At 46.4% G+C, this 15,524-nt stretch overlaps 1 protein-coding gene across 4 annotated transcripts in view; it reads right to left on the bottom strand.

The window, feature by feature from the left end:
* TSNARE1 (t-SNARE domain containing 1) overlaps window positions 1-15,524 on the bottom strand; it is a 469,040-nt gene that overhangs the window by 409,648 nt on the left and 43,868 nt on the right. For 3 of the 4 annotated variants that reach the window (XM_064642560.1, XM_064642873.1, XM_064642791.1), the window contains exon 3: window positions 13,056-13,103. The exons of the other annotated variant lie outside the window; for it this stretch is intronic. The gene's annotated coding sequence lies outside the window, so the exon portion shown is untranslated. The remainder of the gene's footprint in view (window positions 1-13,055; window positions 13,104-15,524) is intronic. 4 annotated transcript variants of the gene reach the window in all.

The raw sequence follows: 15,524 nt of genomic DNA, 5'->3' as shown, positions 1-15,524 counted from the left end.
CTCGTGGTGACACGTCCCAATTCAGCAGGGAACACCCTGACAGGCAGGTGTGACAGCTCAGGCAGGAGATCAGGCACAATGAGACAGCTGCTTAAAACTTCAAGGAATTGGGATTATGGCTTAAATTCCACACAGGTACAGCCTGAAAATAAAGGACAATAAAGGACATCTCCATGTTCCAAAGGGCTGAGAGACATCTCAGAGAGGTCTATGGCCTTTGTAAGTCTAAACAAGGGGAAGTTGATTAGCCCAGACTGGAGATGTGGTAGGATATGACCACTAAACACACCTTGATCCCAGTGGGAGCCTTGTTCCATGAACTAAGAAAGAGGAGGATCCTCTAAAGTTGTCTTATGCGAGTTCTGTAGGTGGAGAAGACAACATGAACCAGCTTCCACAGGCTGGTGGGATGGGACTTCATAGCATAACAGGAGCAAAGATGAAGAGCATCATGTACAAATTCGTTCTTCAGACCTAACAGATTCCTAAGATGGTTTCCACATGTGCTTTTACCTGAAGATCAATCTTTGCATTGCAACCATAGACAGGATTAACATTTCCACTACACTGAATGTGACAGCCAAGAGAGATGGGTGTCAGCAGTCCAAGCAAGATCAGTCAACATACAAAAGCCAGAAAGCTCAATATAAACAAAAGTCAAAAATTTTAGGTATGTTATCATTCTACTTCCACTCTTTAAGTTCTCCACAGCATTTCAGAGCTCAGCCATGCCTTGTATTGCTATTAAATGGGAATATTTCAAAAGGTGCCCCATCAACAGCTGTTCCCTATAGCCAAGAGTAGGGCTGTGTGGCACAACTGTAGCAGCAAGCCCTGCGTCCCAAAGTCATTCAGAAAGGTCTCAAACAGGGCTCCAGCAGAAGGAAACATCAAAGCTATGGGTTGCCCCTTCACAGAGCTCTCTGTAGCTCATCTTGTTCACATCCAGAGAAACACCCAACCATGAACAATCTCCTGAAGAAGCCTGCTATGGGTACGCTCACACAAAACAGGTCAGCAAACCACCATGTCCCAGCCTAAGGGGAAGAAAAAAATTCAGACTAAACCAATGGGAGATGATGGACATTAAGGATGGGCACCACCACCATCATGCCCAGGTGAGGAGGTTGGACCACCCAGGCAACAGCCACAGCCATGGAATCACAGAATATTCTGAGCTGGGAGGGACCCACAAGGATCATTGAGTCCAATTCCTGGCCCTGCACAGGACACCCCAAGAATACCACTGTGTGCTTATACAAGTACCAAAACATAAATACACCAGTCCCAAAACAACAGCACTGAAACTTAGGACAGCAGTTGCCAGCTCCTCTTTCCTAGACACCCTAGAGGTCCATGAATTACTTTGAGCAAAGAGCCAAGAAAAACAATGCTGTGGTCCAGACATCTCTGCTGAGCCCACAGGGAAGACCAGACAATGGCTAGAGGCCTGAAAACCAGAATTTTTTTCAGAAAGAATAAAATCCAGCGCCTCAGACCTCCCACAGGATCCAAGTTCTTTCCTCCTCCATATAAATTCATGTTGTGTCCAACTGCAAGGCAGAAGTGGCCAAGTTGTGATATACAGGAGGAAATTTAGCATTAGGGTTGGACGGTCCTTCCAGGCTCACACAGGGAATGAGCAGAAGCCTGGGTGTCCAGCTGAGGGTGGTGGCTTGACCTGCATGTCCAGCTCGGAGCATCTCCCTCAGCACCTCCAACCATTTCACTCAGCCCGTTCTTCCTCAGTAGAGTTTTATCTTCCTGGAGAAGATAAAATACCTCTGACGTGGAGCCAAGTGACACCAGGTTTAACACACTGGGGAGGCCGAGCAAACTTAAACTCATGGAACACACTCTGCCCCCAAAGGCAAAGGAGTTCATAAAATAGCACTTTGCCATAGACAACCAGGGAGAAAAGCTGCCTTCATCCACCACTGCCAAGAGCTGCTTCCCTCACACCCATCGTGGGGCTGGCAAGGAGCTACAGTGTTTAAAAACTGATTTAAAGTTCTGTGTATTTTTTAATCACAGAATCATAGAATGGTTTGGGTTGGAAGGCACCTTTAAGATCCAGTTCCGACCCCCTGCCATGCGCAGGGAGACCTTCTACTATCCCAGGTTGCTCCAAGCCCCATCCAATCTGGCCTGGAACACTTCCAGGGATGGGGCAGCCACAGCTTCTCTGGGAAACCTGTGCCAGGGCCTCACCACCCTCACAATCAAGAATTTCTTTCTGACATCTAAACTACTCTCTTTCAGTCTGAAGCCATTCCCCCTTGTCCTGTCCCTACATGCCCACATTAAAAGTCTCTCTCCATCTTTCTTGTTTGCTCCCTTCAGGGACTGGAAGGCCACAATCAGGTCACCCCAAAGCCTTCTCTTCTCCAGGCTGAACAATCCCAATTCTCTCAGCCTTTCCTCATAGGAGAGGTGCTTCAACCCTCTAATCCACTTGGTGGCATCCTCTGGTCTCGCTCCAACAGGTCCCAGATCTGGAGGCAGCACTGCAGGTGGGGTCTCACCTGAGCAGAGCAGAGGGGAAGAATCACCTCCCTCACCCTGCTGCCCACTCTGCTTTTGGAGCAGCCCAGGAGGTGATGAATGGCCAGTGTAAGGGCTGCATTTCCTACTCAGGAAAGGAGATCCTTTGCAGGCTGAGGATCAGGAAGGTTCTCCACAGCCAACAAGCAATGGACCCACGTCCATCACAGACATGGAAGAGATCAAGCAGATCAGGACATCTTTCAACACCAGTTTTTTTTCAATGTTCCAACAGTGATGTTTTAAGCTTGGCAGGAGTGAAGACATATTTAAAGGATCAGGGGATGAATATGTACCTGGTGAACTTCTCAGCCTGGAGAAGAGGTTCCAGGGAGGCTTTAGAGCACCTTCCAGTACTGAACAGGGCTCCAAGAGAGCTAGAGAGGCACCTTGGACAAGGGCATGGAGTGATAGGACAGGGGGGAATGTCATCAAACTGAAAGAGGGTGGGTTTAGACTTGAGATAGAAGAAATTCTTCCCTATGAGGGTGGTGAGACACTGGCACAGGTTGTCCAGAGAAGCTGTGGATGCCCCATCCCTGGAAATGTTCAAGAGCAGTGTGGATTGGACTTTTAGCAACCTGGTCTAGATGAAGGTGTCCCTGCCCATGGCATGGGGTTGGAACGAGGTGATCTTGATGGTTCCTTCCAACCCAACCCATCCTGTGATTCAGAGTCCAGTTATTTCCCATGAGCTGAGCTAATCCAACAAGAAGAGCATGAAGATCTGGACCTACAGATGCAGCCACAAAAGCATAACCTGAAACAGCTCTCTCTTCATCATAACCTCACTCCAAGATACCCGAGATATGTCCTGGCTGAGGACATACAGGAAAATGAGACTTTGCCAACAGCTTTAAAAATTCACTAATGTCAAGACCCAAACAGTGCCAAACTCTTGCCAACTGAAAAATAAGAGTGGATACTCTAAACCTCCTGAGACTCCTTTCCTAATCATTTTATATGCTCCCTGATATCTTTCCATAGGGGACAAACCTTGTCAATATTCCATTTGAGCAGCAGGATTGAAAAGCTCATACAACTGCATGTACTTAGAAACAAAGCAGCCCCATAGCTCACACCTCTGCTCAAGAAAGAGATGAAGTGCCACCACTAAAGCTATTAAATTATCTAAAGGTCTGCTGGACACATATATATATATATTTAATGTATTAAAATAAAGGGGCAATTGCTTTAAGTAAACAGATCTAGAGTTTTTAAAACACAGAGTTGTATTTTATACCAAAGCTTGGGGTTTACTCAGAACACCTGCACCCAGAAACAGAATAAAATAAGCCACAGAAGAACTCAAAAATAAAAGGCAGAAAAGTCAAGGTTAGTTTTATCCAAGTCATGACTTTTCAAAAGTTGGGAATTTGTTTGTTTTGTGCTCATTAGAGGGAGGTGCTACTGCAGAAACCATGGAGGAATTATAGGTGGGTTCACAGCACAGGGCTCTGCCAGGGCACTTCTCCTTGGATAACACCAGATCCTTACAAACCCTGTCACAGCCTTGCCAAAGGTGATTTAACTCGGTGTGACAGAGTCACAAAGCTCTTCAACATCAAGATTAGTTATGACATAATAGAAAGCCTATCAACTTTCAGTCCTGTAAATATTAACTTTCAAAAGCTACTTCAAAACACAGTCTTTTGGCTTTTTTGAAGGAGAAAATTGTTTACCCTTTCAATACCATGAGTCAGCTCCTCCACTACCCAGCTTTTTCTCTCTCCTTGTTCTAATTAATTACAAACCCAAATTTTTTACAATTTATTGTAAATAACCCATCAGCCTGTAGATTCTCTTACCCCCCCCATATTCCTCTCTCACTATATGGAATTATCTGCTAAGTTAGACAGTAAACTTCCATAATTTGCTTTTAGTTAGGGCTACACTAAAGCAGTAGCAGAGATTACAGAGGTTATTCTAAAGACAGTTCTTAGAAGACAATTTGAGCTTTTTATCAGAGTTGTCATATTTTATAGTGGTTGTGAGAGAAAAAACCACTTAGTCCAGCAAAGGCCAAAAGCCTCTGCAGAGCAGGTCTGGGAAAACTTCAGATCAGCCAAGGAACAGCATTCAGAATCATGAAATGGTTTGGATTGGAAGGGACATTAAAGACCATCCCACTCCAACCCCCTGCCATGGGCAGGGACACCTTCCACTAGACCAGGTTGCTCCAAGCCCCATCCAACCTGGCCTTGGACACTGTCAGAACCAGTTTCCTGTAAAAAACTCCCCACTGCACTAACTCCCACGTTCAGCACTGCCTGTGGGTATCCATCATGGAAGCACAGCTCAACAGCATGTGCTGTGGGTTCAGATGAAGCATTTGGGAACCACCACTGTGCCAGAACAGGATTCCATGGCTGGGAGAGTTGGGGTTGCTCAGCTTGGAGAAGAGAAGGCTCCAGGGACAACTTAGAGCCCCTTCCAGTGCTTAAAGGGGCTATAAGAAAGATGGGGAGAAACCTTTTAGCAGGATCTGTTGTGATAGGACAAGGGGTGATGGTTTTAAGCTAAAAGAAAGTTGATTAAGATTAGATATAAAGAAGGTTTTTACAGTGTTGGTGGTAAAACACTGGAAAAGGCTGCCCAGAGAGGAGGTGGCTGCTCCATCCCTGGAAATTTTCAAGGACGGGTTGGATGGGGCTCTGAGCAACCTGAGTTGATTGGGATGTCCCTGGTCATTGCAGGGGGGTTGGACTTGATGGTCTTTAAAGGTTTCTTCCAACCTGAACTACTCTGTGATTCATGTCTTGTAGTTTTCCAGCATTGGACTTCTTAGTTTAACCTGCTTTCACTGCTCTTTACTGTAGAAACTGGGAAAGGATAAGGAAGGAAAGGAAAAAGGAAAATGGAAGGGAAAAAATGGAAGGAAAAGGCACAGAAAGGAAAAAGAAAAGGAACGCAGTCTGCAGAGAAAGGGAAGGGGAGGAGATGGGGGAAGGGGAAGGGGAAGAGGAAGGGGAAGAAAAATATCTGGTCCAATTTTTCCTGGTCCAATTTACAGGGCGGGGAAAGAATAGAAATAACTCCCTTTCCTTAAGTGGCACTGGGAGGGTCTGGAGCTATTTAAAAATACATTGCTATGCCAAATTTAGTAATTTCTAAAGAAATCAATGCCCCCAGCCACAGGTTGCTGTTTGCCAACAGAGGTTCTTCCACGTGCTTCAGTTGCTGAGCTCTGGTCAACACGTGACGTAATTTTATTTCTTTCATCACACAAACACCCATAGCCCAACAAAAGGCTGGGAATAAGTGCAGGGGGAGAAAGAGACTGTTTAATGCCACTGGCATCAGCTTAATGGGAAAGCACAGATATTTTAAATTACTTTTTAATCACTTCTAGATCTTTTCCCCCCAAATTCTAACTACTCACTGAACAACTGCACCTTGTTGAGAGGCAGCACTGCCGGCGGGCACAGACAATATTTTGCATTCAGCAAAGATGCTTTGATCCCAGTGAGGCTTTTGGAATAATATTCACACAGAAAAGCACTGAAGTTGAGACTTATTAACTCTCTGTTTGCAGGTTTTCTTTATTTCTTTCTGCATTTATTTATTTTTATGTTCAGTTCTGAAAAAAAAAACAACATAGATTTCTTCATTCTGCTTCCCAACTGCTCTCTCAAAAATGAGAGAACATTTTTTCAAACTCAAAATATACTCCTAACTCAAATGTTTCCAAGGCAAGATCCTTCCTGGCTGGTCAGCTTGAGCCAGAGCAGATCATCTCAGGCAATTATGTTGTTGAGGAGACTGGGACTGATGACATGAACCAACCTTTGGAACCACTTTAAACCAGCAAAAACATTGATTCAAACCAATCTTGAAATGCAAAAACACTCCCTCAGTGCCAGGCACTGTATTTTGTCCCTGCCTGACTTTATGAACTCTCCTGCCCTGCTATAGGTTGTACCTGTCTGGAAGATGAAGGTGGGAAGAGGAGTTGAGTTGGGAATTTACCAGGAATTTCAGTTTCACCAGCATTTCAAATTTCATAGGAAATCTGTCATTTTAGAAGACAGTGGTGTCCTTTCCCTTGGAATTCATGCACCAGCAGATTTGGATGGTGCCACAGGGTTTCCTTGTCTTAGTGTTTGATGCCGGCTCAGTATTTTTTTGGGTTCTGGAGACCATTCCTGTTCAATCTCTGCTTGTTTGCCTTCCCTCTGCTCTGCACCTGCCAAGAAAATCCTCTTCCAAACCTACACACAGCTCAACATTGTGATCCATATCTGAGGGATGCTGATCACAGTGTTGAACTGTGTGTAGGTTTGCAAGAGGATTCTGTTGTTGGAACAAAATGATCTTTAAGGTTCCTTCCAACCCAAACCATTCCATGATTCCCAGAGAACTCTCTCTAACACCACCCCATACATGGTATCTCCATCTTTACATAGTGGGAGAGGACAGAAAAAAAGAGGAAAGATCCCCACCAAGGCTCCATAAAATAACCTTAAACTTGCAGCAAGGTGGCTGGAGAACTGCCACCTCATTCAGCTAAAAGATAAATGTGTTCATCTTTTGGATCTCCAAAGGCAGAAGTAACTCACATCAGCTTCTTCCTCACTGCTCAGGAAAACAAAAGGGACATCTGGATTTGCCTCTTTTGCAGGTACCTTGCATGATGCCTGGTGCACCAGCTGTCAACCCAAACCTGCCTGGCTGTGCAGGAGGTGTTTTTAAAACACACCCAAAAAAATCCAAACCTGGAAAGGGGGAGTGAACAGGAAGTTGTAAGGCCCAGGGATGCAGACAATCCAAAATATGCTGATGTGCCCTGAAAAACTGGAGGCTGCAGCCAAAAAGTCCAACCTGACACAGGACAGTTTAATTGGCAGCTCCCTGCACGAAGTTTGAAGGTGGTTGCACAGATGTCTTTGCCTTAAGACAAGGAGTCACCTGCTCTTAATTGTGGAACTTGGGCTTCTGCAAATTCCAGGTCAAAAGAGAAAAATCAATCCCTCTCTTCCTTTTAAAAATGGGTACATAAATAAATCAAGGTAAATGGTCAGCCCCATCACAGAATCCCAAGCAGTTCATAGCCATTTCACAGAGGGAGGTCAAGGACACTCATCTTTCCCCCAGTCCACCTTAGAAGCAAAAGAGGACATTGATAGGCTGGAAAACAGCCCCCAGCTGACTTGTGATTGCTACTGTACAGGGAGAACTGGGAACAACATGGAATTTCCATACTCCAGGTGTTTTCAGGTGCCGGTGCTTGGTCCAAAGAACTGCACAGGAAAGCTTTCATCAATCTCTTAATATGTGGTGGGGATTAACCCCATTTTTGAAGCTGACAGACATTTAGGAGCTACCCTCAGCAATAGCTACTGAAATAACTGTCCTTCACTTCCCTGTATCCCCCCCCCCCACATCTCAAAGAAAATCATAGAATCATCGAATGGTTTGAGTGGGAAGGGACCTCATTCCAATGTCACAGGCAGTGACACCTTCCACTGTCCCAGGTTGCTCCAAGCCCCATCCAACCTGGCCTTGAACACTTCCAGGGATGGGGCAGCCACAGCTTCTCGGGGAAACCTGTGCCAGTGTCTCCCCACCCTCACAGGGAAGAATTTCTTCCCAATATCCAATCTAAACCTGTCCTATGGCAGTGTGAAGCCATTCCCCCTTATCCTGTCATTCCAGGCCCTTGTCCAAAGTCCCTCTCCATCTCTCTTGGAGCCCCTTTAGGCACTGAAAAGTGCTCTAAGGTCTCCCCAGAACCTTCTCTTTTCTGGGTTGAACAGCCCCCACTCTCTCAGGAGAGTCGCTACAGCCCTCTGATAATAAATTCCTTCACACCCAGGTTTTCCCCATCTGAGGAGCACTCCCAGATCACAAGAAACCCTCTGCCCATGTGGTGCATGGCAGACACCTCCCACAGCCAGACAGCGACGTTCGCATCCAACCACGGAAAGCTCCCCTCTGTTTGCAATGCTCTGCCCTGCCAAACACAAAGTGGGAGAACACCTTCCTACTTCTTCAGGGAAGACCAGGGAATCTGTGCAGATCCTGAGTTACTTGGAGGCAGCATTTCTCAACAAAGACAACCGAGGGAGTTCAGAGCAGCAACTCTTCCAGTGCCAAGGAGATCAGGATGGTGGCCCAGCAAATCAGCAATCCCAACACACCACATTAAGCTTTTGCCCAGGGCTGTCACTTTGAGGAGAGTTTGCTACAAACTCGACACAGTGATTATCTTGTTCCCTTGCAGGAATGCAGGGACTGAGAGGCAGGGAAAAAGCAGCAGGATGGACACCACAGGCTCTGTGGAGGCGAAGCCAGCTCTGCTCGCTGAGCAGGGACCACCACACCAGGGAAATCTGGCCAGAAACCACCCCAGTGCTGAAATGCTGGCCAAGAAACTGGTTTGAGGAAACACAGGAAATGCTAACAGCCTGGAGACATTGCCCAGTGCTCTGAGATGGCGGGTGCACTGATGCCAAACCTCAGGACATCCAGCCAAAGGCAGGTGTGGGTGGTTTTCAGATTAACCCACCACCCAGGGAGAAGGTTTTTTGGGTCACCACACTGTGCACATCACATGCAGACAGCTGGGAATGCTGCACAAGGATGTTGTAGAATGGATCCTTTTCCTCTCCATACACACTCGATGGCATCCCACAGAGCAGTGTCACAAGGAATCACATGAGGGATGAGGATATGGAGCAGCCTGCTGGGAGAGGAGCAATGGAAAGCCAAGTCCACCAGTGAGTCCACAGAAGAATCACAGGATTGTTTAGCTTGGAAAAGAACTTTAGGATCATTTAGTCCAACCATTAACCCAGCGCTGCCAAGGCCACCACTGACCATGTCCCCAACTGCCACACCCACACATCTTTTAAGTTCTTACAGGGATGGTGAATCCACCACTTCCCTGGGCAGCCTCTTCCAATGATTGATATCACTTTCAGTGCAGATTTTTTTCCTAATATCCAACCCAAACCTCTCCTGGCACCACTTGAGGCCATTTCCTCTCGTCCCTTCATCAGCTTTGAGACTTTGAAAGTGCCCTAAAGACAAAATCAGCACATGATGAAACAGTACATGAAAAGCAGCATTTGTGAAGTTCACCAGCAACACCTGAAAATATCAGGATGGGGATAATGAGAAAATGCAACAAGATCTAGCAAGGACCTGGGCACAATAAGGGCATCAACCCATACATGTTAAATCTCCACTTGGTTTAACTAAAAAAGGTATATTTTACATGCAGTTTTGTGCACACGTATGTATTTTTAAGCACTGATACAAAAAGCTGATTTTTCTAATCCCCTCTACATGAAAGCACAAGTGGCCAGTCAGAAAAAAGAAGAAAGAAAACCACTTGGTCACACAGGAAAAGTTTGAGCAGTGAAGCTGATGCTCAGTGCTCCCACCTGGACACAAATCCAGGCAGAGGCTTAGCCCCAGTCAACCTCTCACTTGCGTAACCTGAATGGCTGAAGAATGGGTCAGGCCAGTTGAACAATGTCCCCAGGGAGGACCTGCTGGTCTACTTAGCATGGAGTGGCCTCTCCAGCCCTCAGTAGCCTCCAGCAAACACTTGGTCATGTGGATGAAGCGGGTTGGGGCCAGGGAGCACATTGTGCTTGTGCCCTGCACACCCCTTCCAGCAAAAGTGCCTTCACTGGCACAGAGAATCAGGGAGCTAAAAACAACTCTACCACCTGGACTTTCAGGGTCTCAGCGGGTGAAAAAGAGCAAATCTGAGCAGGAAGAAATAAGGTCTCTCTGCTGCAAGAGATGTCCTTCTGTAGCTTTGCTCTCAAAGTACCCTATGTGGCTACCAAACAGCAGGGCTTTCAAGAGCATCAAGAAGAGCATCCCACACCCAACCTGAAGCTGGGGTGACTCTCCCCAAACAGTTCCCACCTACTTTCCTCATCCTCACCTTGCAGCACATTGACAGGCAGAGCACCAGACCCAGGGTACACGTGGAGTGGGGAGAGGAAGATCAGCAACTGTCCAAGAGCACAAAGACAACACAGGAACAGTTGTGAGCTTGGACAGGTCAACACATTGACAGGGACCAAGATATTGTCAGCACAGCCAAGGACCATGAGGACAGCTGGGCAGAGATATCTTGGCCCCAGCTTGGCTGACACCATCAATGCATCTCTCGAAGGGCGATGGGACTTCCACATTCATCACACCTGGTGTCCTTCATTATTCACACCACCAACAATGCCCTGCACCAGGCTCGTGACTCCAGGCCCAGCAAAAGCAAGATGGGTCACAGATACAGAGATGCCACAACAGTTATTTCCACCCTCGCTGCTGGAACGATCTTCACCATCACATGGTTGACTACAGCTTTCCAACCCATTGGTCTTGGCTGCTCCCAGAGGCCACACTCATAGAGTAATCACAGAATCCTTTAGTTTGGATACGACCTCCAAGATCATTGAGCTGACCCTTTGACTGATCATTACTTTGTCAATGAGACCAGGACACTATGTGACATGTCCAGTCGCTTCTTGAACACCTCCAGGGATGGTGACTCCACCACCTCCCTGGGCACCCCTTTCCAATGCTTAACAATACTTTCCATGAAGAAATTCTTTCTGATGTCCAAACTGAACCTTTCCTGATGCAGCTTGAGGCCATTTCCTCTTGTCCTGCCATTTGCTACCTGCGAGAAGAGACTGACCCCCACTTGGCTACGACCTCCTTTCAGGTAGTTGTAGAGAGCAATAATGTCCCTCCTGAGCCTCCTTTTCTCCAGGCTGAGCCCCCCCCCCCCCCCCCCAGTTCCCTCAACTGCTCCTCATCAGATTTGTTCTCCAGACCCTTTCTCAGCTCCACTGCCCTTCTCTGGACATGCTCCAGCACCTCAATGTGTTTGTTGTCATGAGAGGTCCAGAACTGGACACAGGATTTGTGGTGCAGCCTCACCAGTGAGGAGTACAGAGGGAGAATCACTTCCCTGGTCCTGCTGGCCATGCTATTTTTGATACAATCCAGGATGTCACTGGCCTTTGGCCTTCTTCCCATGTAGCCAGTCCTTGGTGCCACACAGAAGAAAGTGCACACCAAAGCAAGAGATGGAAAGGGAAACCTGTAAAGCTAAGAAAAGATGCCTTCAGCAAGGTTTGTTTTAAGGTACAAGTAGCTCATACTGAAAGGCAAATCCTCTGGTTTTCAGTCCAGACCCCTGTAGGAGGACGATTTATGTTGTCTCTCAAGCCAAATGTGGTACTGGGGGACTATTCAGGACAGCAGTAACACTTGTAGTTACTGCTGCAAGGAGATCCAGGGGCAATGAGCACCAGAATTTAGGGAAACACCACCTGTATCAAAAGGGACACTTGTCACACTGATTCAGCACCAGTGCCGCCACAGGAAAATGAGATTTACACAAAGCACTGTTCTCTCCCCAAATACAAGCCTTGCAGGTGAGGAATCAGAGCTGCTGCCTCAAGAAACACCAGGGAAGAGTCCTGTAACTCTGCAGTAGCTCCCTACCCCTCCAAGGGGAGCTAAAACAGTTGGGAGGGAAAGAATAGTCCCAGAAAAAGCCAGTGGAGTTTGGCTTTGGCTCTTTTGCCACTCCTGAATGTGGTGCTGGACCAAAAATCAATATCCTTGGGAGTGGACCAGTGAACATCCAAGGGACACAAGCATATCTCACCAGTGTGGCACAAGACCAGCCCCCCTCCCTGCCTGTCACACTGCACAGGAGACCAGCAAGGCTTTACCACCCTGGCAGGAGCTTCCAAGATAAGGAAAATGAAGTTAAACCTGAAGACCCACAGAACAACATGGTTTTCAGTAATTTCAGGGAATAGGGGACAGACTTTTTAGCAGGGCCTGCAGCAACAGGACAAGAGGTAATGGTTTTGAACTGAAAGAGGGTAGAGGTTCAGACCACAGAGAAGGAGGAAATCTTTTGTGATAAATGTGGCAAAACACTGGCACAGATTGCCCAGGAAGGTGGTAAATGCCCCATCTCTGGAAACATTCAAGGCCAGGTTGGATGACTCTCTGAGCCACCTGATCCAGTGGAAGGTACCCCTGCCCATGGCAAGACAGCTGGACTTGATGACCTTCAAAGGTCCCTTCCAACCCAGACTCTTCTATGACTCCAATTCTGCATGAGATCTTAAAACACCCATGTGTTGGCCATTTCCTGCATTTAATTTTTTTCTGTACATAACAAATTCTAGAAATCAAAGACATGAAATCATCAAAGGACCAGCACAATGAAAAGGCAGGAAGAACACAAAAATATGGCCAAAGCTCTGAGACAGCTCTTGGAGAAGGTTGTTCTCCATGTGAGAGAAGATAACGACACCCTGGGACTCCCTCTCCAGCCTCACCATCAGAATTTCATAAACCAGCTCTCACTTTTCACAACTCAGTCCAAAAGTGAGGGAAATCCTATAAATGAAATCCAGGAAAAAAAAAAAAAAATTTCTCAAGGGCAACATTTTATTTTCATCTGCCTGAGCCTCATCGTTCCACGTGCAGGGGACCCTGTCCTGAAGAGATGCTCTTACCAACTGCTTCCTTCGTTCTGCTCCCCCGGTCTTAGACTTTCTTTTAATCTGGAAGGAAAAGCAAAACAACTGATTAGTGCTGGGAATAAAACTATTTCACTGACAAGGTTAAGGACATGGACACCATCAGCACCATGAGCTCTGGTGTGCAGACACAACCTGCAGCCTCTGAGCTGGGCTGTCAGAACAGGTACAAAAGCAAGTGTTGGTTCCTCAAAACATCACTGCTGAGTATGGGACCAGCATCTTCTTTTTAAAAGAAATTAGAAATAAACATCTAAGATGACTAAGAGCTTTTAATATTTCCAGATTAGTAGAGGTACAAAAGTAGGAGGGTTATAATTGGCTGCAAGATACCTGAAAAAACAACAAATAATGAATTAAAACCTTCAATGGAAAAGGGGAATCCCTTGCTTAATTGTCCAGCCTTCTTTAAGATCCCAAACCTGCCATGGGAGGAACACTCTGGCCTCAATCCAGTTAAGCATTTCAGTGTCTGTTAAACTGGAGAGAAGAGAGAGCCCTGCCGAATCAAGGTCTTGGCTGGTTGTTTCTCTCTCATTCTGGCCATCAAACACACACACACATCCCTACCTTCCAAGAACTTCCAAATTTAGCTTTTATTCCAGGAACAACACATCTTGGCTATAAAAGCACCCAATTCTGCAAGGAAAAAGCAACAGTGGGAGGTAGGTCCTGCACTAGATGAGCACCAGGTAGCTCTCAAGAGCTTGGTTTGTTCAATTAACACCAGAGGAAGCCCTTCACACACTGTATTTAGTGCTGAATATCACACTGCTCTGTGCTGAATATTTTTAAAATCCTATTGCATTAATAAACATTTCCTATATAAACACTACATATTAACTCCATTCTCCATACAGAAAAGTCAGTAAAAAAAAACAAGATGCAATTTCCTCAGGCAGAAAAATTCAGAGGTAAAATTACGGCAATGATTTATATCTGCCCATAGCAGCAATCCCAGCCTTGAGTGACCTCTCTGCAAACACACCAAGGCAATTACACTCAGTGGCAGCCGAATTTCCCCTCCTGGAGAAGCAGCTTCTTGGTGCTGGGTGTGAGAAACATCAAAAGGTACAACAAAAAATATTCGTGTAACTGAGCAGGCTGGGGACAACCAGCCTAGAGATTTAATCAGGATTTGGATCAAATTGTGTGAGGGGTTTTGTAAGCATCGATTTTATTGAGTTGTTACAGCTGGAGGATGTAATTCCCAACGACCCGCCAATTTAACCTATGGAAATCACCATCGGCCAACTCAGCTCAGTCCTCCCACTCCATCCCCTCCTGTTTGCCATAGTGTTCATTAGCAGATGAGTGGTAAATCCACCTCATCCTTCAGCATCCTACACTTGGAACATGCCCAGCAGCCCTCTCATGTCCTCTTGGTAAGGTAAAACTCACCTAACAGGGAAAACACAAACTTTTTAAAAGCCACCAGCCATAGCTGGCAGCTGACAGAAGAAATGCTCCCAGTTTATTAGAATCAGAGAATCATTTCAGGTTGGAAAAGACCTCTAAGGTCAATGAGTCAACCATTAACCCAGCACTGCCGAGGCCACCACTAAACCATGTCCCCAGGTGACACGTCCACACATCTTTTAAATACCTCCAGGAATGGTGACTCAGCACTGCCCTGGGCAGCCTATTCCAAAGTTTGACAATCCTATCCATCATGAAATTTCTCCTAATATCCGATCTGAACATCCCTGTTGCAACTTGAGGCCACTTCCTCTTGTCCTGTCACTTGCTACTTGACTGACATGGGCAGGACAAGGCAACGTTGGGACCAGATGATTTTTAAGGTCCACTCCACACTCTCAGCATTCTATGATTCCATGATTTTATGGTTCTGGGTTCAGCCTGACAGTTCCTTGTATTGCCTAGGACATTCTTGTTCCAGCTTCTTATTGAGCCACACCATCATTGCTCTTTGTTGTAAGGATGTCTCCTCGGCTGGGCATCCCAGAGTCCCCTTTCCTTCACCTCATTTCTTTAGGAAGGAAAACAAGCAGCAGGGGCTGAGGGCTGGGAATTTGTGACTTCAGCTGCCAGCCTCTCCTCCAGGAAAAGAAATTTAGGAAAAGTATGATGAAGAGCATTCCACGCTCCCTATCCCTGTTTACTGCAGGATTTTGCTAGGAAGAGCTAAAACCTGGAAGACTCTCCATCAGGAGAAAGAAATAGAGCAGCATGAACTTAAGGGAGCCTGAAGAGAGTTCTCACAAGCAAAAAGATCCAAATACCAGTAATTCCAGATCCCATCTGCTACCCAAAAGGGGTGATCTCTCCCCTCCCCCTGAGATGTTTACAATGGGGAAACCCTCTCATCCTCCCCAGCTCAGCAGTCACCCAGGTGCTTTGAGTCTTCTCCAATCTGCTCCACCTACACTTGCATGTGCAAAACAAACCCCAGGGCAGCTGTGTTTTCCCCAGCAGAGCAAAACA

This window comes from Pseudopipra pipra, chromosome 1 (genome assembly GCF_036250125.1).
Source record: "Pseudopipra pipra isolate bDixPip1 chromosome 1, bDixPip1.hap1, whole genome shotgun sequence".
NCBI lineage: Eukaryota > Metazoa > Chordata > Aves > Passeriformes > Pipridae > Pseudopipra > Pseudopipra pipra.
Note: the sequence above shows the minus strand (reverse complement) of the source record. Positions and strands in the feature narration are given on the sequence as shown.